This window comes from Vulpes lagopus, chromosome 4 (assembly GCF_018345385.1).
Source record: "Vulpes lagopus strain Blue_001 chromosome 4, ASM1834538v1, whole genome shotgun sequence".
NCBI classification, from domain to species: Eukaryota; Metazoa; Chordata; class Mammalia; order Carnivora; family Canidae; genus Vulpes; species Vulpes lagopus.
In genome coordinates, this window is record NC_054827.1 from 110,267,247 (window position 1) to 110,288,640 (window position 21,394).

The 21,394-nt window shown below is 37.4% G+C and overlaps 1 protein-coding gene across 3 annotated transcripts in view; it reads left to right on the forward strand.

Annotated features, from left to right (window-relative positions):
- AGBL1 (AGBL carboxypeptidase 1) overlaps positions 1 to 21,394 on the forward strand; it is a 716,025-nt gene that overhangs the window by 451,038 nt on the left and 243,593 nt on the right. The gene's annotated exons all lie outside the window — the stretch shown is intronic.

Below are 21,394 nucleotides of genomic sequence, written 5' to 3' on the forward strand. Positions count from 1 at the left end.
TCAGATAGCCACATAGCTTTTCTTTCAGAGTGAAAGAAAAATCAGCAAGATTGAAATCATACAGGGAAAACCTCTTGATTTTTTTTTTTCAGGATATAGAGGCAAGGGAGAACATGAAGTAGTAATATTGTGCAGTGATAACAGTGGAGTTAGCTTGTTCCCTCTAACTCTAGTTATTAGTTTTCAGAAATGGCTTACTCATGTCACAGGTTCCTAGGAAGAGGGGAGGGGGTGGTAGATCTGGATGTGGGGAGAAGAAAAGTAGTCACATTTATTGAGCATTCTTTGTGCTCCACTTAACAAATATTTTTGGCTTTAATCTTAGCAACAGACTCGACAGGTTGGTAACATCATATATCAAAGATAAAGGACTTCAGGGGGGCTTAGAGAGATCTGGAGAGATTGAATGACTTGCCTAGAGCCAAGTTCACTGGAAGACCTACAGTCCATGTTCCTTTATTTATAAAAAATGCTATTTCTGACTTACTGATTCCTTGAGACCTACAGTTTAATTTGAGTCTAATATCTTTTATTTATCTCTTATATCATTTCCCATGAGCTATGTATGGTAGCCTGAGTACCAGAACCTCCAGGAAAGATAAACACATGTTCCTCATGGCATGATGGAATGTTTCCTGGTCTCACAAGAGTCCCCAGGGAGATGTACAAAAAAGATGTTGGGGGAAACCAGAGAGTCCAGGAGCCTCTTCCAGCCCCTACCCCCTACATCCTGGATCTCTTTCTTTCTGAGCTGCTGTCCTTCCACAGAGCTGATAGCCTCCTCTACTGCCTCTGCCTCCACCCCATGTTGCTCCTTCTTTTGCTAAGGGTTTCCAGAAACTAGTGGACCTCCGTTGTTCCCTTTGGGTTTCCTGCTTTTTTAGTGGTGTTGAATGTTAACTGGGTTTTGAACTATATAGTTGCTACTGATGACTAAGGAAGGAAGTTGTGTGGACCACATAATCCATTCAAATCCATCAGATTTTTCTCCCAGATGTCAAGATACCTGACGTCCATCCTTACAGCCAGGGCAATCACCAAATCTCATCATATTTGTTTGCACAAGGGCTGCCTCAACTAGCCTGTGATATTCTTCAGTTGAAGTCATCTAGAAGTAAAGAAATCTGAATAAGTGTATTACTTACTACTGATTTTCAGGTGCATGTATCACAGATATTAGGGATGACTTCCATCAGCATCATTTTGTTTTCATAGTTAATTTGCAAACAAGATTTTGCTAATGCTGTTACTGATTTCTTATCCTTCTGTCATCATGGAGATTGTTTTGCTTCAAACTAACCATAATTTGCTCACTTGCATTGTTCAATTACTAACCAGTAAGACCACAAAACAAAACAAAAAAACAAAAAAGCCCTATTTGAAGACAACATGGATGAGCAACTTTCTAGATTTGCAGAACATTGGGAAACTTGGTGGTAGGTAGACATAATCAAGTCTTTATATGATAAGTAAAAATAAATCTATACAGACACATTGTTGTAAAATATCAGAACAATGAAGACAAAGAAAATATCCTAAAGACAACTGGGGAGAAAATGTAGATTATGCAAACACCATTTAGTATTTGTAAAGAAGAGGTACAAATCTAAGAAAGAAAAGCTGGTTTGATGGATTTTCTTCAGAGAGTTGGAACAAATTATTTTAAGATTTGTGTGGAATCAGAAAAGACCCCGAATAGCCAGGGGAATTTTAAAAAAGAAAACCATAGCTGGGGGCATCACAATGCCAGATTTCAGATTGTACTACAAAGCTGTGGTCATCAAGAGAGTGTGGTACTGACACAAAAACAGACACAGATCAATGGAACAGAATAGAGAATCCAGAAGTGGACCCTCAACTTTCTGGTCAACTAATATTCGATAAAGGGGGGAAGACTATCCATTGGAAGAAAGACAGTCTCTTCAATAAATGGTGCTGGGAAAGTTGGACATCCACATGCAGAAGAATGAAACTAGACCACTCTCTTGCACCATACACAACGATAAACTCAAAATGGATGAAAGATCTAAATGAGAGACAAGATTCCATCAAAGTCCTAGAGGAGAACACAGGCAACACCCTTTTTGAACTTGGCCACAGTAACTTCTTGCAAAATACATCCACGAAGGCAAAAGAAACAAAAGCAAAAATGAACTATTGGGACTTCATCAAAATAAGAAGCTTTTGCACAGCAAAGGATACAGTCAACAAAACTAAAAGACAACCTACAGAATGGGAGAAGATATTTGCAAATGATGTATCAGATAAAGGGCTAGTTTCCAAGATCTATAAAGAACTTATTAAACTCAACACCAAAGAAACAAACAATCCAATCATGAAATGGGCAAAAGACATGAAGAGAAATCTCACAGAGGAACACATAGACATGGCCAACAAGCACATGAGAAAATGCTCCGCATCACTTGCCATCAGGGAAATACAAATCAAAACCACAATGAGATACCACCTCACACCAGTGGGAATGGGGAAAATTAACAAGGCAGGAAACCACAAATGTTGGAGAGGATGTGGAGAAAGGGGAACCCTCTTGCACTGCTGGTGGGACTGTGAACTGGTGCAGCCACTCTGGAAAACTGTGTGGAGGTTCCTCAAAGAGTTAAAAATAGATCTGCCCTACGACCCAGCAATTGCACTGCTGGGGATTTACCCCAAAGATACAGATGCAGTGAAACGCCGGGACACCTGCACCCCGATGTTTATAGCAGCAATGTCCACAATAGCCAAACTGTGGAAGGAGCCTCGGTGTCCATCAAAAGATGAATGGATAAAGAAGATGTGGTTTATGTATACAATGGAATATTACTCAGCCATTAGAAACGACAAATACTCACCATTTGCTTCAACATGGATGGAACTGGAGGGTATTATGCTGAGTGAAATAAGTCAATCGGAGAAGGACAAACATTATATGGTCTCATTCATTTGGGGAATATAAAAAATAGTGAAAAGGAATAAAGGGGAAAGGAGGAAAAAAAAGTGGGAAATATCAGAAAGGGAGACAGAACATGAAAGACTGCTAACTCTGAGAAACAAACTAGGAATGGTGGAAGGGGAGGTGGGCGGGGGGTTGGGGGTGACTGGGTGACGGGCACTGAGGGGGCATTTGACGGGATGAGCACTGGATATTATTCTATATGTTGACAAATTGAACACCAATAAAAATAATAAATTTATTTAAAAAAAGAAAAGCTGGTTTGTGTAACAATGAGTTGATGGAACTTGGATGAATCACCACTTTCTATGGCTTCCTATGCATACATTAATTATTGCCTATACCGTTAAGATATGTCAGATTATATATGTTGGCAAATTGAATTTAAATAATAAAAAGGGAAAAAAATAAATTAAAATTTAGAAGATATGTCAGATTAGGTTGTGTTCGTACCATGAATTATTATTTATGTAATATGGTCCATACTTCCAATTTAAAAGTGCCTTGGTTATGAAACATGGTAGACTATGACATCTGACATCATGGACCATGTTTTAGGAATGTTCATATACTAGGATGTGCTTAGCAGAATGCAGTGCATGTAGTGAGCTCCCAACACAGAAACACTGCTGAAAGAATATTAGAATCCTTGATCGTCTGGTCTTTTAGATAGATACTCCATGCCAAGTGGGATGAATTAACTCCAGGAGAGTAAAAAGGACCATTCTGTGACGTCTTGGAGGAAAATCTTAGAACTTCTTTCTTGTTTTTAAAACATATTTTTAGTCAATGTTTTATAGCATTGTAGCATATATACAGTATGCTACATTTGTACTGTACTCTATGTATATGAGTTTATAAATAATCCAGCACATATAACATATAACATGGGGTGAATACCCAAATGCTAATAGGTATGCAAAATCTAAACTATTTGGAATGCAAATCAATACCACTGTGAGATATTACTTCACACTCATTAAGTTGACTAAAATAAAAGAGACAGACAATAGCAAATGTTGACACGGATGTGGAAAAATTGGAGCCCTTATATGCTGCTGGTGAGGATGAAAATTGGTGCAGCCACTTTGGAAAACAATCTGGCAATCCTTTAAATTGTTAAAAATAGAGTTACCATATGGCCCAACAATTCCACCCCTGTGTATATATGCAAAGGAAATGAAAACATATGTCCACACAAAAACTTGTACATAGATATCCATAGCAGCATTATTCATAAGAGCCAAGAAGTAGAAACAACCCAAAAGCCCAACAACCAATTTGGGTGATGAGAGTATTCCAAACTTAGATAGTGGTGAGGGTTGTATGACTCTGTGAATAAACTAAAAACACTTGATTGCACACTTTCAAGGGTGAATTTTGTGATATGTGAATTATATCTCAATAGAACTGTTATTAAAAAGAGAAAAAGAAGAAAAAAACTCACTTGAACACCACTGCTTTAGACAAACATACATATTGGCGGAAGCTAGGATCTCTGAGAAGACCATAAGAATAAAAATGTTTGATTCAATTTACATTAAGTGGCCAAATCTGCACCCCCCTTTTTAAGTAGAGTAAACTTTATGAGATTGTTGTTCTTTAAATCATCCTCATAAGCATTGGTTTCACAAGAGATGGCATGTTCCATTTTGTGTGTTCATGGTGGTCTAAAAGGTAGCCCACTTGATGTATATTGAAGAATTAGAACATACTGTGTAAAGTAATAAAATTGTTCTCTGAATTAGAAGGAAAGCAATTTTATCAAGCTTGTAATATCTTTTTCTTTAAGGATTGTGAAGAAGGGAAATTATATTTTCTTCTACTTACGGCTAAAAATCCAGAGTTTACCCATAATTTCATTTCTTGCCCTGTTTTTGGATGACAGGGTATATGGCTTTCCCCCCCTCATTTCTGAGTAATCATCAAAGGCAAAACACTACTGCTTAAATTGTTACTCAGGCTGCTACAGAGGTAACTTGGAGGAACAATAGATAGATGGCATCAGTTGAAGGCTAATGTAAGTGATCCAGCCAACTACTGGGTGTTCGTGCTATAGTGGTCATTTAAAGATCCAGCTGTGTTTGACAGTTACCCTGAGTTCTTACCTTGAGAAAAGTTGCTCTATAAGATTATGGTTCTGGGAGTAAATATGGCTTTTGTGGAGACTTCCCCTGAATTTGGGGGATCATTTTAAAAATTTAAAAATAGTTACTAAGATGAATATTTAGAATGACAAAAGATATAACAAATCATACAGGCAGAAATGTTGCCAAATATTTTTCTTTTAAAGATATGATTTTTATTTGTTTATTCATGAGAGACACACAGAGAGAGAGGCAGAGACACAGGCAGAGGGAGAAGCAGGCTCCATACAGGGAGCCCGATGTGGGACTTGATCCTGGGACTCCAGGATCTTGTCCTGGGCCAAAAGTAGGTGCTCAACCGCTGAGCCACCTAGATGTCCCTCTGTCAAATCTTGCCAACATGAAATCTAAAACACACACACACACACACACACACACACACACACAGACACACACACACAAACCTCATTTCAAATATTGTATCCCCTCTCCTTCCCTCCCATCAGTGCCAGGAGCTGTAGGATGTGTGTGGAACACAATACAATTACTCCTGTCCCTGACTTTTCTGTCACATGACTAGGTGAGTCAGCACATTTGGAAACGGGGGAATTATTGGAAGCTCTCTCCACATTGGGATGATAGCAATGACTTATCTACACATGGCATTCACAGTGATCTTCATATATGGGTACCATGAACCAGAAATTAGATATACCCCAACACTTAAGACTCCTGAGTGTGATGCCCCAAATGCCATGGCACCATACAGAACAGGAAACAGGGTAATGGGAAAGTAGCAATATTAGAGAGGAGGGAGAAGCAGTGTTAGCTTATTGCTATTAAAGTACTCACTTATGTAAATTTTACAATAATAGGGCCCTGGAAGGAGTTTGTTATTGGGGGATCCTAAAGTGTCAGCTTCTTTGGCTCCATGGTAAATATGTGTCCACTGACCTCCTTTCCTCAGAGACATTTTATAGCTGTCCATTCAAATCAATCTACTTCCCCCATTATTTCATCTGGCATAATGAGCTTGTAGGACATTTTGAAACGTTCCAATTCAAGACAGAGGGAATACAGAAGGAGAGACAACACAAGAAAAGTATTCTTTAATTTATCAACATATATTTTCCTAGTATATTCCCCACTTTAAAGAAAAATTCCTATTACCTGGACAGAGAATGCAAACTTCTTTTCTATTCATAAATAAAGTACATTAAAACAAACCAAAAGCAAATCTTTTGTAGTGTCCTCCCTGTTGGGAGTATATTAGATTGCTGAGTCATTATGAGTTAGAAATTTTAAATCTTATCATATTGGCTTATATCCCATGGAACCATCACTGCTATATATCCAGAAAGTCAGGAAAAGATCACATTCTTTAATATATTTAACCAAAGCACCATGAAGCCATCTCTAAAGACTCATAAGACACAATTAAGTTGTCCTATCCACTCGATACATATTTATTAATGCCAATTACATGTAGGGCTGTGTGTGTTGGACCTAAGATAGATTTAGAGATTTATAAGACACAGACCCTGTCCTCAGGAGCTCATAAATTTTTTAGACAGAATGAAGCATGCACACAAGTAACTATAATAAAATGCTGGGTAACAGGTAGATAAGAAGAAGTGTAAAAATTCAGAAGAGGGAGAGTATCATCCAGTTGTTCATTGGAAGATAGAGAAAGTTGAACAAAATATATGTGATTCCTGCCCTCCTCGAGTTTGCAATCTAGCAAGGAAGATATGCATTAAATAACTCAACACACTCATGAATATATAATTACAAATTGTGATGTATTATAAAAAAAAGAAATTTGGGGAGGCAATGAAATAGGGCCCTGATTAAGATTGAAAGTTCATAAGGTCTGAGAAGGTTACATGTCAGAGAGAGCCAAGTACTGAATATGAGTGACTTAGGTAGATGGGCTAGAATGGTCTAGACAGAGAGATACAGAAGTGTGAAAGGTTCTAAGGCTGGTTCTAATGTTCTAAGCTTGGTGGGATAAGGAACTGAAAGAAGGTGAATGTAGTGAGTTATAGGGAGGGGTGAGTGTGGCATGAGGGAATTTGTAAAAGAGGGGCAGAAGTTAACCCCTGAAGGAACTTACAGGCATGTTAATTCTGCACTATGGGAATTCTTTGGAGATACAGAGACTATTACTCTTGCATGATGCAGAGTATGGCTTGGGAACAAGTACCTATAAGAGGTTGCTAGTGCCATCCAGGGGAGAGGCTATGGTGACGTGAACTAGGGCAGAAGCAACGTAGGAGAAAAGGAATCCAATTGTGCAAGTAGAGTCAACAATGCCTAGATATGAATTGGGTGGGGGGAGTGGAAGATAAGAACCATTCCAGACGTTTCTTGTTATATTATAATCTTAAATCTGTAACAAGACTGTAAGCTCTTGGAGGCAGTGGACATGTTTTCTGCTTGATTCATGCTCCCTAGAGCATTAAGATTGTAGAAGGCAGTTAAGAAATATTGATTTGAAATGTGTTGTACTGGGTAGAAAATCTAGTTTCCTGAGCCTTACCTCCTCTGGGTTCTCTTGTTCTCTTTCCATTACTGTAGATTTGCTTCCTGATCAGAATGTGGAGGAAGAACAGGAAAAGAATATCTTTCATGCCTTGCACTTCAAGGCTACTTGATGGTTTCTTTCATCTTAGCATGGGCTAGAGATCTCTAACTATTCCTGCTCTTTTGGTAGCCACTCTGAAAGGACTGTCAACATAGTAGCCATAGGTGGCCCCACTGAGATATAATGTATTCTGTTTTAAAGAGATCCCAGAGGCAGGCGACCTGAAAAGCGTCCAGATATGCCTCTTGCACATTCGCATGCATATGTTGCAGAAAACAGTGTGGGATCTGGCACTTTTCAATGATCTTCAAAGGAAGCGATGCTCTGGTTTTCCACTGCCATCTGCATCTCCCAGCCTGTGGCGGGATTAGGAGGGCCATAGTCAAGCCACCATCATTCTGTTTCTCCATCTTGTTGGGAAGCAGCTGTGGGTAATGAGCTCTGAGGGCAGAGTGCTTGCTCTGGCAGGTACTTAGTGAAAGCAGTGTTTTCCTCCCCCTTAGAGACCCATTTCAGCCTTACACGTGTTCTTTAGGCCCTGATTCACTGTCTAAGCAATCCGAAGGCAAGAATTGAATTAGGGAGAGGGTCAGGTTGATTCGGAAGCATAATAAGAAGCTTCTGGGAGAAAGAGCAAAAGGAAAGACAAGGTCAATATATGATTGGATTAGCCATCTTGATGAGTAACAAAGTACTGCCAAACTTAGAGGTTTAAAATAACACCTATCACCTCAGTGTGAGCATCAGAGTCTGGGCATGGCATTCCTGGGCCCTCCATTCCGGGGGTCTGTCCTCAGCTGCAGTGTGTCGGCTGGTCTGGGGTCATCACAAGAGCAGCTTGGAAAGGGGACACTTCTAAGCTCACTCAGCGGGGCTTGGTGGTACTCTGTTCCCCAATGGCTGTTGGCTGGAGGCTCCTCACCAGGTGGACCTCTTGCTTCACTGAGTTCCAGCTTCATCCACCTGTGTAAATGAGAAGACTCTAGAGACAGAGGAAGCAAGGTGGGAGTCACAGCCTTCTGGAACCACATTCATAGAATTGTCATCTTGCCGTTTTTGTTGTATTCGGTGGACTAGGGCCAGTCATCAGTTCCAACTCTCACTTAAGAACAGGACCTCCCACAGAGGCACACATACAGGAATTGGAGATCACTGAGGGCCATTCCAGAAGTCTGCCTGCCCCAGTGACCTTGAATTAGATTTAGTCACAGATATTAAAACTGTCATGACCCAGGGAAGGAAGAGAAAGAGTCTCTTTGGTAAGGACCTTCTCTTCACTATAGAAAGGACTCTAAAGTTTTACTCCCCTATTGAGTTCTGATTTAGGCTCAGACTAGTGCAGTGGTCAGAGAAACAATCTGGTAGCCAAAAGTGGTTTCTTACTGATTTGAGTTATTTACTGTTCTTTCTCAGATGTCTTGGAGGACTCACATCTTCTACAGGATGCCATTTCTTCTGAAAAATCCCCTCTTACTGCTTGCCCCTCCTACCCACTTAACTCATCCACTACTCTGAAATTGCTGTCTTCCTATCTTCCCCAAACAATTCCCCCCAATCTCTTGTCCTTTCTCCTCATTCTGGATTACAAAAGTCCAGAGAAGAGACCCAGCTGCAGCCCAGAAATGGTCCAGCAGTCACTGAACCCTTTGTGGAGAGTGGAGGAGGGGAATATGAATCATACGCAAAACAAGGTCTCTTTAGCAGGCATGAGAGGACAAAAACTGGAAACCCATATATTTATTATTTCTCATCATTTAACATTTATTCAGGTGAAGGTTTGATCTCTCTAACCAGAGTGCAAGCTCCTTGAAAGCATACTCTTATCTTCTACCTTCTTGTCTTCCCCCATAGCCAGCATTGGGCCAAGATGAGCTGAGTGGGTGCATTTGTGCTGGACTGCGACATTTTTTCCCATGGAACTGAGTAATTGAAAGAGATTACATGTCTGGAATTGCTATGTAAATTGTAACACTCTATATACATGTCACGGTTACCATTGTTGCTATCACCACCAGCCTCCTTCTCCTCTAGCACATCTTTTAGGCACTATCTGAAAAATAAGTCCTTTCCTAGATAAATGCTCTATCTAGACCTTCAGAACTGAAGCTCAGCAAAAGAAACAAATCCCTTTTGAAGATAGATGGATACATCCATTTTTTGCTTTAAAATTCAGGACTATAAATATTATAGAGTGGGAATATCACATATTGTGTCATTCATGTTTCCAAATTTATCTTTTTCTGATTATGAAAGCAATCAGATTTATTGTATAGAATTTAGAAATGACAGGAGAGGGACGCCTGGGTGGCTCAGTGGTTGGGTTCCTGCCTTTGGCTCAGGGCGTGATCCTGGAGACCCGGGATCGAGTCCCACGTCGGGCTCCCTGCATGGAGCCTGCTTCTCCCTCTGACTGTGCCTCTGCCTCTCTCTCTGTGTCTCTCATGAATAAATCAATTAAATCTTAAAAAAAGAAAAAAGAAATGACAGGAGAATGTAAAATAGAATAAACCATTGTTAACATTTCAGAATTTATCTTTCCAGCCTTTTATATAAATATATATACAAGTATATGTACATGTATGTACACATTTGCACACATAAATACATGTATACATACATATATACATGTGTATATGTAAATATGCCTACTTACATATATGTAATACATGCATACTGAGGTATCTGTGTGCATAGTTATTTATGTAAGTATTTTGCCTTGCTGAATTAATAGGTTATCATAACCAACTTTCTACATTATTAAATATGCTTGAAAATATTATTTGTGACATAATATTTCCATTCAAATATAAGTGATTACATGTTTTATCACTTTTTCTACTCTTTGGAGATTTCAGTTTCTACCGCTTTCCTACTTACAAATAATGTTCCAGTTATTATTTAGTAAGAAGCCGTTGTCTGCAATGCTAGTCATTTCCTTTGGAGTCTTGAGAGTTGAATTACTAGATCAATGTTATGACCTTTTAACATATTTTTGTAAATTTGGCAAAGCAGGCTTCTGGAAAGAATTTACCAGGTTACATTCTTCTAAGAGTCTAGAATATTGCCTCTCTTCTCACCGTCAACTGCATCGAATAACATCATTTTAAAATTTCTGCTGATTTGATAGAAGTATGTTTGCATTTTGTTTTAATGGTATTTTTTAATCACTCAGGTTGATTTTTTTCACCATATGTTTTCAAGCTTTTTGTGTTTATTTTTTTTTGTGAATGGTTTGTTCATCACTTTTGCTAACTTGACTTTGAATGGATCTTAATGTTCTTCTTAACTGATAAAGTTTCTTTAATAGCTTATTTTAACCTTGTGAGTATTATATTATGATCACTTTTACGCTGTTTGCCTTCACGATTTTGTATATGATGTTTTTGGCGTCTAAATCAATTAATTTCTCCTGTAGAGTTAATCTACCAGATTCAACTATTTTCTCAAAATTATTGTTATCACTTATTTACTTTTGTCTTAAAATATTTTTGTATACATAAGAATGTATAAAATATATACAGAATGTGTAAAATATATGCATACAGTTTGAAGAATAATGATAAAATGAACACTCTCCTTTCCACCACTTAAGAAAAGGAAGCATGCCAGAACTTGCCTTCTCACCACGTGTCCTACCTAATCACACCACTGTCCCCCATTCTCCAAGGTAACCACTCTCTTGACTCTTATAATCATTTCCTTTCTCTTCTTTGCAACTTTGCAAGTATGTGTGTGTTTCCAATCAATACGTTGTTTTATTTTTCTCAGATTTGAACCTTATATAAATGTAACCACACTGATTTTTTTCTGTCACTTACTCTTTTCATTCAACAATATGTAGTTCTAAATTGCTCATGTTGATACATGTCAGTATAATTATTGCTCTCTGCAGTATAGTGAATATGCCACCGTTTATCTATTCATTATGCTCTTAATGGATATTTGAGTTGTTTTCAAGGGTTTTGTTGTTGTTTTGCAATTACAGACAATATTGCTTTGAACATTCTTGTACATGACATGTCTCCTGTTGCAAATTTGCAAAAATGTCTCTAGGGAATATAATGAGGAGCCAAACCATTGAGTTCTAGGATATGAATATGTTCAGTTTCGCTGGATGAACACCAAAGTGTATTCTAAGTTGTTATTCTAGCTTTCTTTTCCCTTAGCCATAGAAGAAGTACCTACTTCTTTTCTTAGACAACGCTTAGGATTTCTGTTTTTGAAGTTTGATTTTAGGATATGAAATAGGTAATTATAATTATAATTTTGCTGATTAGTAAATGGGCTAAAGCACATTCCACATGGTTAGGGGTTGTTCATATTTTCACTGAGAAATGGTCAATTTTTTTGCTCATTTTTTCTTTCTTTTTTTTTTTTTTTTGTAAATCTTTTTCTAATTGAATCATAGGTGCTCTTTATTTTTATTCTAATTCTTTTGTCATTGTAAGTGTAAATATATGTTTCCTATTTATGGCTTGACTTTTAACTCTTTATGATGTATTTTGATTAATGAAATGAAATTTTTAATTTTACATAGATCAATCCTTTCCTTTAGGATCTATTCTTTCTGTGCCTTATTTTTAAAAGTCTTTTGTTACCTTCTAAAGGGAAAAGCTCCATTTCCTCTACACACTGGATACTACACTTTAGTACCAGATGTGTGGGTGTTCCTCCCCAGGCTGACCAATTAATTCTCTGATACAAGCTTAGGGTTGTACAAGTCAACTCAGTTCTGAACTATCTACTTGGAGTTAGTGTCAGACCTCACAGGTTAGGGGCTCAGTCCCATTAAGTTCCACCACGTCAGATGCTAATCACAAGTTTGGACCTTCAGCATTTCTGACTCACTGGATATAAATCAGTGGTTCCCATAACCCCCTTTTATAGCTAATTTGCTAAGAGGGTTCACAGAGCTCAGGGAAATACATCTATTCGTTTGTTAAATAACAAAGTATATGATAAGAGATAGAAATGAACAGCCAGATGAAGAGGCACATAAAGCAAAGTCTAGAAGGGTCTTGCCCCCATTGATTTGGGGTGTATCATCTTCCTGGCCTGTAGATGTGTTCACCAACTAAATAAGAAATTTAAGGAGCATTCAGTTTTTGTCTTTAAAATTATCGTGGTATTATTTTTGAACATTTTACTTATTGTCATGAAATATTATATTAATGTGTTACTAAAATTAAAAACCACCTTTGTAGTCCTAGCATAAATCTTGTTTAGCCATACTAAATTACTCTTGACATCATTTTGAATTCTATTTGTTCTTATTCTATTTAAGATTTTGTGTTCTACGTTAGCAATTCCCTTTTGCTTTCTTTAAGCAGTTTGATAATTATGATTGTACTATCTTCTCCAGAAGTGTTGAGGGATTACTGTCTTTTTCTGTGCTTTAGAAGAATGACTTGACTTTTTATATTACAACAGGTAAACTAAGTCTCACTTAAAAAAAAAAATGTGTTCATGTGCTTATCTACTGGGATGGTAAAGAGATTGGGTGGTTTGTGAGGGTGTTTGATTCAGTGGTCATCTGACACCAGTAACTTGGTGTCTTTTGACATCTCATTCTGCCTTCTGTGGTGGCAGACTTTGCAGGCTGACTCCCTGCCTGGGGGCAAAATGACTGCAGCATTTTCAGGGATCACATATCTATGGTACTTTGTTCAAAAGGAGAAAGAGGTCTGGTTTCTATAAAGTCCCATGAGATGGAGGTAGCTTCTTTTGAGAAGTCCATTGAAAATCTGCTCTTATGTTTCACTGTGTTGAATTGAGTCATCTGTACTTTCTGGCCATGCAAATGCCATGAAATGATGGGCTTATGGATGGGTCACCCAATCCAGTTATGATAATAAAGGAACTGTTGCCTGGATTTGTTGACACAATGGAAGAGCCTTAGCCTGGAAATACTGGTAGGATAACTTCGCAGCACTTTTGACAGCAAGGGAGGGATAGATAAGTTGTTGGAGAGATAACCTCAATATTCACTAAAAAGAGTCCTTTAGTAATTAAAGGCATCTACCTTTAAAACCATTTAGGCTTTCAGTATGTTTTGGATATATTTTGCTTATTGATTTATTTAGGCTTCCCATGACTTATGAGTTTATTTAGATTTAAATTTAAATCTATTCCAAGGGTGTCATCCATTTTGTCCTGATTTCAAATATGTTGGCCAATGTTTTGTATGGTGTTCTTATAGTTTTAATTTCCTATGTGTCCCTGTATCTATTCTCATATCCTTGATTTTCTTTGTCAATAATAATAATAGCATTGAGAGATTAGTTTGGGTTAGGTACTGTGGAAAGAGCTTTACGCATCTTATTTCTAATTCATCTCTTTTTCTTAATTAGACATAAAGCTTTTTACAATGTTTGGTTTTTACCTTCTTTTTAAGAATCAGTTCTTAGATTCACTTATTTCTGCTGGTTCTCAAATTTTTCAATAATTAATTTTTGCTGCACTTTATAATTTCCTCCTGTTTTCCTTGAGGCTGCTTTTATATTCTTTTTCTAAATTCTTGATAATTAAAAATTATTATTTAATAACAAAGTATTAAGGACCTGAATTTATGTATGCTTATATTTATTATGTAGACTTATAATATTCTCATTTAAGATAGTTTCTAAGTACTTTACTACTTATTATGCTTTCAGTCTTTAACTCAATAGACTCATAAAATACCAGCTTTCAATTTCTATGGTTAGGGCTTTATAAAGTTATTTTTGAAATTTCTACTCTTACTGAATCTTAAACAAATAATGTTGGCCTATACAATGTCTAATTTGGGGAACTCACTGCAGGTTTGTGTCCCAATAAAACAAATTTTTAAAAGACAATTCCTTTCAGGCTTTAAAAGAAAGAATAATGTTTTAGTTTGTGCTATATAAAATTCAACAAATGTCTACTCACACACTTCTGTTAATTATGTTAGTCCAATCATTGATATCCATAAATATTTTTGACTTTATCCATTATACAGTGAACATAAGGAATTAAAGGAACTCCAATTATATTTCTTTCAATTTCTTAATTTTATTTTGACAAATAATCACTTAATTAAATAAAATTGATTTCCTAAGTAATATGTGAACACACACTTACATGATTAGTATGTGGGTCAAGAGTTAGAATATTGATAGTTCAGTCTCATGTTTCTTTCTAGTCACTAACCCCTACACATCCCTGAGATTCCTAATTCTAACAGCAGGAGTAAGTTTTGGCTGTTTTTGTAATGTCTCATATCTGGCATCTTTCACTCAGCACTATATATGTGAGATTGTTCATATGTATTGTGTGGAATATTCTATAAAACCACTGGCCTGAGTACTAAAAAAAATTAGTATCACAAAACATCAGAAAAGCAAGCAACAAACAAAATACTAAAGAACTATTCTTTTTTTTTTTCCTAAAGAACTATTCTAAAGGTTAATAAGAAGCTAGGGCAACCTAACGTGTGATTGAATTGGAGAAATTTGCATGCAAACTGTTTATTAGTTAAGATTATTTTATCAGTGTTAAACGTCTTGAGTGTGCAAAGGTCTTGTCATATAGAAGAATGTCTATTTGTTCTTTGGCAATGACATGATGATATATTTAGGAATCAAATAGGTGCTTTATATACTTTATATAGGGTCTGTAAGGTACTTTAAAATAGCTTAGTAAAAGTAATATACACACACACGTGTGTGTAGAAATATATATAGCAAGGAAATGTGGTGTAATATTAAACACTGATGAAGGATATATTGGTGTCCATGAACATTATTCTTTCAACTTTTCCATGGAGTTGGATTTATCAAAACTTAAAAAAAAATAAGCATGTTTTGTGAGTTAATCCTAACTTTTAAAATCTGAGAAAAGCCTTTCTGTTGTGACTCCATTTAGCAGGTGGGGAAAATGAGTTTCAGAGGAGTTGGTTAAACTGCCCAGAGCATGGCCATGATGAGACTGACCCAGATCTTCTGTCTTCTATGCTCCTTCCACAGAGGCCACAAGAATCTTGTTGACTGACAGGTTCAGGAAGCTGAGAGCTAGAAGACATCATGGAAGTTGATAGTAGATAGTGATCATAGCGGTCAGTGAATCAGATACTAGAGTCTTAGAAATAATGTTAAGAGGAGTAAAGTATTTGGTCTGAATTCACGCAATAAATAAGGGATGTCAAAGCATGCATTACAGTCTTGGTTTTCTGACTTTTAGGTCAAAATTATTTTCACTGCACCATCAAAAATTTGAAATTTTTTGTGGAAAGATTTCTGGGCCAGGAAACATTAGGATCATAGAGTTTAAAAAAAGTACCTTAGGGATCCCTGGGTGGCGCAGCAGTTTGGCTCCTGCCTTTGGCCCAGGGTGCGATCCTGGAGACTGGGGATCGAGTCCCGTGTCGGGCTCCCGGTGCATGGAGCCTGCTTCTCCCTCTGCCTGTGTCTCTGCCTCTCTCTCTCTCTATGTGTGTGTGTGACTGTCATAAATTAAAAAAAAAAAAAAAAAGTACCTTAGGGCAGCCCAGGTGACTCAGCGGTTTAGCGCTGCCTTCAGTCCAGGGCGTGATCCTGGAGACCCAGAATCGAGTCCCACGTCGGGCTCCCTGCATGGGGCCTGCTTCTCCCTCTGCCTGTGTCTCTGCTTCTCTCTCTCTCCTCTCTGTGTATTCTCATGAATAAATAAATAAAATCTTAAAAAAAAAAAGTACCTTAAATTCCTCAGCTCCCTTTTCAGCTTATGTTTGACCTCTGATCCTGTCAACCAGGCCTTATTTATTGGTTGAGTTGGGAACATTTTGTATTTCTCCTCTGAATGTGCAACATCCTTGCTAGGTTGGGAGGGAATCTTGTCATGTAGCAGAATTTCTGGATGCTCATTTCCCTGTCTTACATCCATCCACTTTGCTGAATCATTTACTTTTTCCCCTTTGACAGAGTTTCCATGCTGTCAGTCAAATATGCATCAGGGCAAAAGGGAATTATTATGATGTTAAGCATTATGGGTAATTCCATGTAAATAGTTCTGCCGAGAGCCATGCTCACTTGCCTGGTGGCAGTAAAAACTCCAAACGGAAGGCTTCCTTATGTCTGGTTTTGTTCATTTCAGTTTAGTGGCTATTAGAGGGCTTTTTGGAAATAGGTATATTGGACCCTTGACAGTTCTCTTGAACTTGAGAGCACTATCCAGTCTTGTTTATCCTCTTCTCATAGAGAGGTTTTGTTTTCAGTTTCCTTGTTTCCATTAACCACACCTTTCTGTTTGCTTTTCTCTGGCCCCAGCCTTCCCTGAGAGGAAAGGGATGTTTCTGGTGTTCCTTCCCACACCTCAGCTCTGACACCTGAGTTTGGGTTAGTTGGTTTTGTTTCTTTTTTAAGATAATGAAAGACCTTCCACAACAGTATACTCTGCCTCACTGAAGAGAGATTTCCCATAGGATCCAGTGTAATATGATGGGAACAGCTCTGGACTGGGAATCAGGGGCTCCTGTTGTCCATTTTGCCATGAGTTGGTGCTATGGGCCGAAATACATCATTTTGCATATTTCACATGTGCTTGATAGGTGGTGAGAAATTAGATTTTTACTTGTTTGTTCTTACAATAAAAATACATTCCAAAAGATGTATTTTTTAAAAAATCAATGCTTACTTATCCAGGAGGAGTTGTGGGGTTTTTTGTTGCTTCATTTAAAAAAAGCATCATCACAATCCCTTATACTAATATGACTTTATGTATTGGAACACATAGCTTTGGTGCCTTCTCTGACTTGATCTTCTTCAGCTCACATAACCCAAGCTAGCACTTTTATTTTTTTTATTTTTATTTTTTCTCATGCTCTTTTTTTTTTTTTTATCTTTTTTTTTTTTATTGGTGTTTAATTTACCAACATACAGAAAAACACCCAGTGCTCATCCCATCAAGTGTCCACCTCAGTGCCCGTCACCCATTCCCCTCCAACACCCGCCATCCTCCCCTTCCACCACCCCTAGTTCGTTTCCCCGAGTTAGGAGTCTTTATGTTCTGTCTCCCTTCCTGATATTTCCCAACATTTCTTTTCCCTTCCTTTATATTCCCTTTCACTATTATTCATATTCCCCAAATGAATGAGGACATACACTGTTTGTCCTTCTCCGATTGACTTATTTCACTCAGCATAATACCCTCCAGTTCCATCCACGTTGAAGCAAATGGTGGGTATTTGTCGTTTCTAATTGCTGAGTAATATTCCATTGTATACATAAACCACATCTTCTTTATCCATTCATCTTTCGATGGACACCGAGGCTCCTTCCACAGTTTGGCTATTGTGGCCATTGCTGATAGAAACATCGGGGAAAAGATAACAACTAGAGTTCAATAAGGTAATTGATTTATCTAATATTAAGTCTAGTATCTGAGCTAGAAGTAAAACTAAGTAAAACTAAGAGTTTAAAATTCTTAAATTTAATCGGTCACTTTTTACCATATAGGTGACAAAATGATGCATTAAAAGATAATTTCTAAAGTAGGAAATATTTAACACATAAAAATTAAAAATAATATTACCCATGTCTTGTATTTGTTAATTTCCTAAGTATATTGATCATCTATTATATATCAACCATTGTTTGAAGGGCCAAGACCATACATCTATGAACAAAACAGAAATTATTATTCTTGTGCAGCTAACATTGTAATTTATACAATTTTCGACATACATTTTATATTATATACATGAATATATGAATACATGTAATAGAATCATATAGATTTTAGAAGTGGTAAATATTATTAAAATAGTTGAGGGAAAGAAGCTTTGAGATTACCTAGAGTGGAGTGTAGGGGTTTATCACTGAGAATGTAACATTTTGGTGATGATTTGTAGATGTAAGAGAGTGGCTCATGGAGATATGTGATAGAAGAATATTCCAGAAAGAAGAGTCAGTGCAATGTGCGGGCATGTCTGGCATTTCTGAGGAACCATATAGTGGCTAGTGTGGCTTGAACATTCTAAGTAGTGAGTTTAGTAGTAGGAAGTAGTCAGGGAGTTGGCCAAGGGCTGTATCATGTCATGTATATTAGGCTATGATAAAGACTGGCTTTTTTTCCGAGAACAATGAGAAGCCAGTGACATTGATTTGACTTACACTCTTGTTGCTTTTTTGAGAAAAATGTTTGGGGTATTGGAGGGAGGGTAGGAAGGAATGGGCAAGCAGAGAGACTATACAGGAGGCTATTGCAGTTGTCCCAGTAAGAGCTAATGATGTTTTGTCCAGGGTGCTAGACCTGAAAAATGGTGAGAATCAGATTCTAGATATATATTGAAGATAGAGCCAACAGGATTTTGTGATTGATTGGATGTGGCAAGTGAGGGGAAGGACAAGAATTATAAAAGACTCCTAGAGGCTTGTTTTTGCCTGAACCACTACAGGGATGGAGGCATCGAGTTGCCTCAGTTGAAATGAGGAAAACTGTGAACTTGACCACTATGGACTAGGTGGGGCATTATAAACAATTCAGTTTTGTCAATATTTAGTTTGAGATTTCTATTAGATATCTAAGAAGCAATGTCAACTAGGTAGTTGGATCATGAGCCAGAAGAAGAGAGGTCTGGACTGGACATATATATTGGACTTAGTAATTGAGAATTGAAGTAGAAAATTTACAGACAAGACTGAGGAATGAGTCAGGAAGAAAACCAAAGGACGAACCAGGAGTATTATGTTCTGGAAGCCCAGTGAGAAATATTCCGTCTTTGCCAAATAAGATTGGGTAGGTGAGGAATAATAGCCATTGAGCTTCATAAAATGCAGGCTATTGATGACTTTGGCCTGACAAGTTTTGGTAGAGTGATAGGTGTGAGAGAATAAAATATAAATTTAAGTTTTATTGCAAAAGGGAACAGAGAAATGGGACTGTGGTTGGTGCCTTTTTTAAAAAGGTGATTATCAACAAAACTTCTTTTTCTTAAGATGGAGTAATGGTATCATTTTGTATGCTGATAGAAATAGTCTAGTAATGGAGTAAAAAACAGTGATGTAGAAGAGACAGGAATTGCTGTATGGATGTCCTTGAGTGGGGATGAGGAGAGGAAATCTAATGCAGACTTGGAGGGATGAGCCTTTGACAAGTTTATAGATAGTTTATTCATGGCAACATGAGGAAGGCAGTATGTATAAAAATACGTTCAACACCATGGGGGTAATAACAAAATAAGTATGAAAGAAATTTAAGATCTTTTATAAACCAGCATCATTGTGGGATTCTGGGGAACTCACAGATAAATTGCAGCCATTCCAAAGTACAAAAGTTTAGTGTACCCTTTTCTTCAAGAAACAGGTTAAACATCCTATTTCTTCTCTTTGGCCTGCATGAGATTATCTGAAAATAAGAGCAAAACGAAAAGGCATTACTTTAAAAGAAGCAAAGAAAAAAATACCTGAATTTAAAAACTATAAGGCAAGGTGCCTATGAAGTTCAGATCTGTGGCATACATACTTATGGATGCTGAATATAGGTGTTTGTATAACTTTCTGTAGCCTACAGCTTTACCATGCTGCTATCTGCCAAGGACAAATCCCAGATAACTCTGATTTGGGTATTTCATTGACTTCACAGTTCATTGACAGAGCAGTGATTCTTGAAAAACCCTGCAGTTAGTGAATCCCCTAGCACTTCTTGGTTCAAATCTTCAAATTGGCTTGATTCTAAGACGGGAATTCTGATACTCTTCTCTCATGTGCCTTCAAAACTTCCTTTCTAATGTTTTCTCTGTCCCTCCAATATACAACTCAATTAAGTTGTTCTCAACTTTTAATGAGCATAAAATCATCATGATAAAAAATACTTCTTACCATACCACAGCCTCGGGGTTCTCGATTTGGTGGATCTGGTAAGGCTCCGGATTATTCATTTTTAACCAGTATCGTCCCGCAGCTTTGATGTGGGCACTGAGTGCGTCCCATTTTGAGAAGTTGCATGGAGGCTTTCATGGGTCTTGACAATCTCCAGTTCAACTGTACTCTAATTACTTGGAACAGTTTCATTGTGTGACATAGTTGAACAAATGGATAATCTTCACTATCTTTCCCCAATATGATAAAAGAGAAACCTCTGCCAAAATAGTACCTTGGACACCTGTGCTTAAACCCAAGTGCACTTTCAGTTTAAATGTTATTTGGTAATCAAAAGATTGGCAGGAAATTCTTAGGGGCAAAGCAGTTCCCCCTCATCTCTTGTTCAACTCGAGCAACATAGGGGGGCTTGTGACATGACTTCCATTTAATGGAAAAGGGAACAAAACCAATGCTTATTTTTGTGGTTTCTTACAGAAAAGTACACAGATATCTGTCTCCTAATTTCTTTGTTGTTGTTGAAGATCTAAAGATAAGAACTAGGCTTTAATGTTGGAAGACAGGAAAAAGAAAAAACACAACACACTTTTTTTTCCTGGCTACTGGAGGTTTTTATCCTTCGTGGCTTAAAACTTCTAGAAGGATGTCCCAGGATCAATATAAACACACCAATATGTGCTTTAAGTGCTTCATATTTCACAGCTATGTGAAATTCCCACCTCAGGCTGTAGATGGGTACATTTGTTGGGGTAAGACTTCCCTGAAACTAGTGCTCCACTGACTATTCATTTGCTTTCCTTTCTTAAAAGTCTGCCAATTTCAATTGCTGGGAGCTCATTCTGAGACTCATTTTGATGGAATTAAGTGAATTATAATCATCGTGTTTGAAGTTTTCTCTTTGAATTTTGTGAATAATTTCATTATATTGCGCTAACATGCACATGTGCATGCG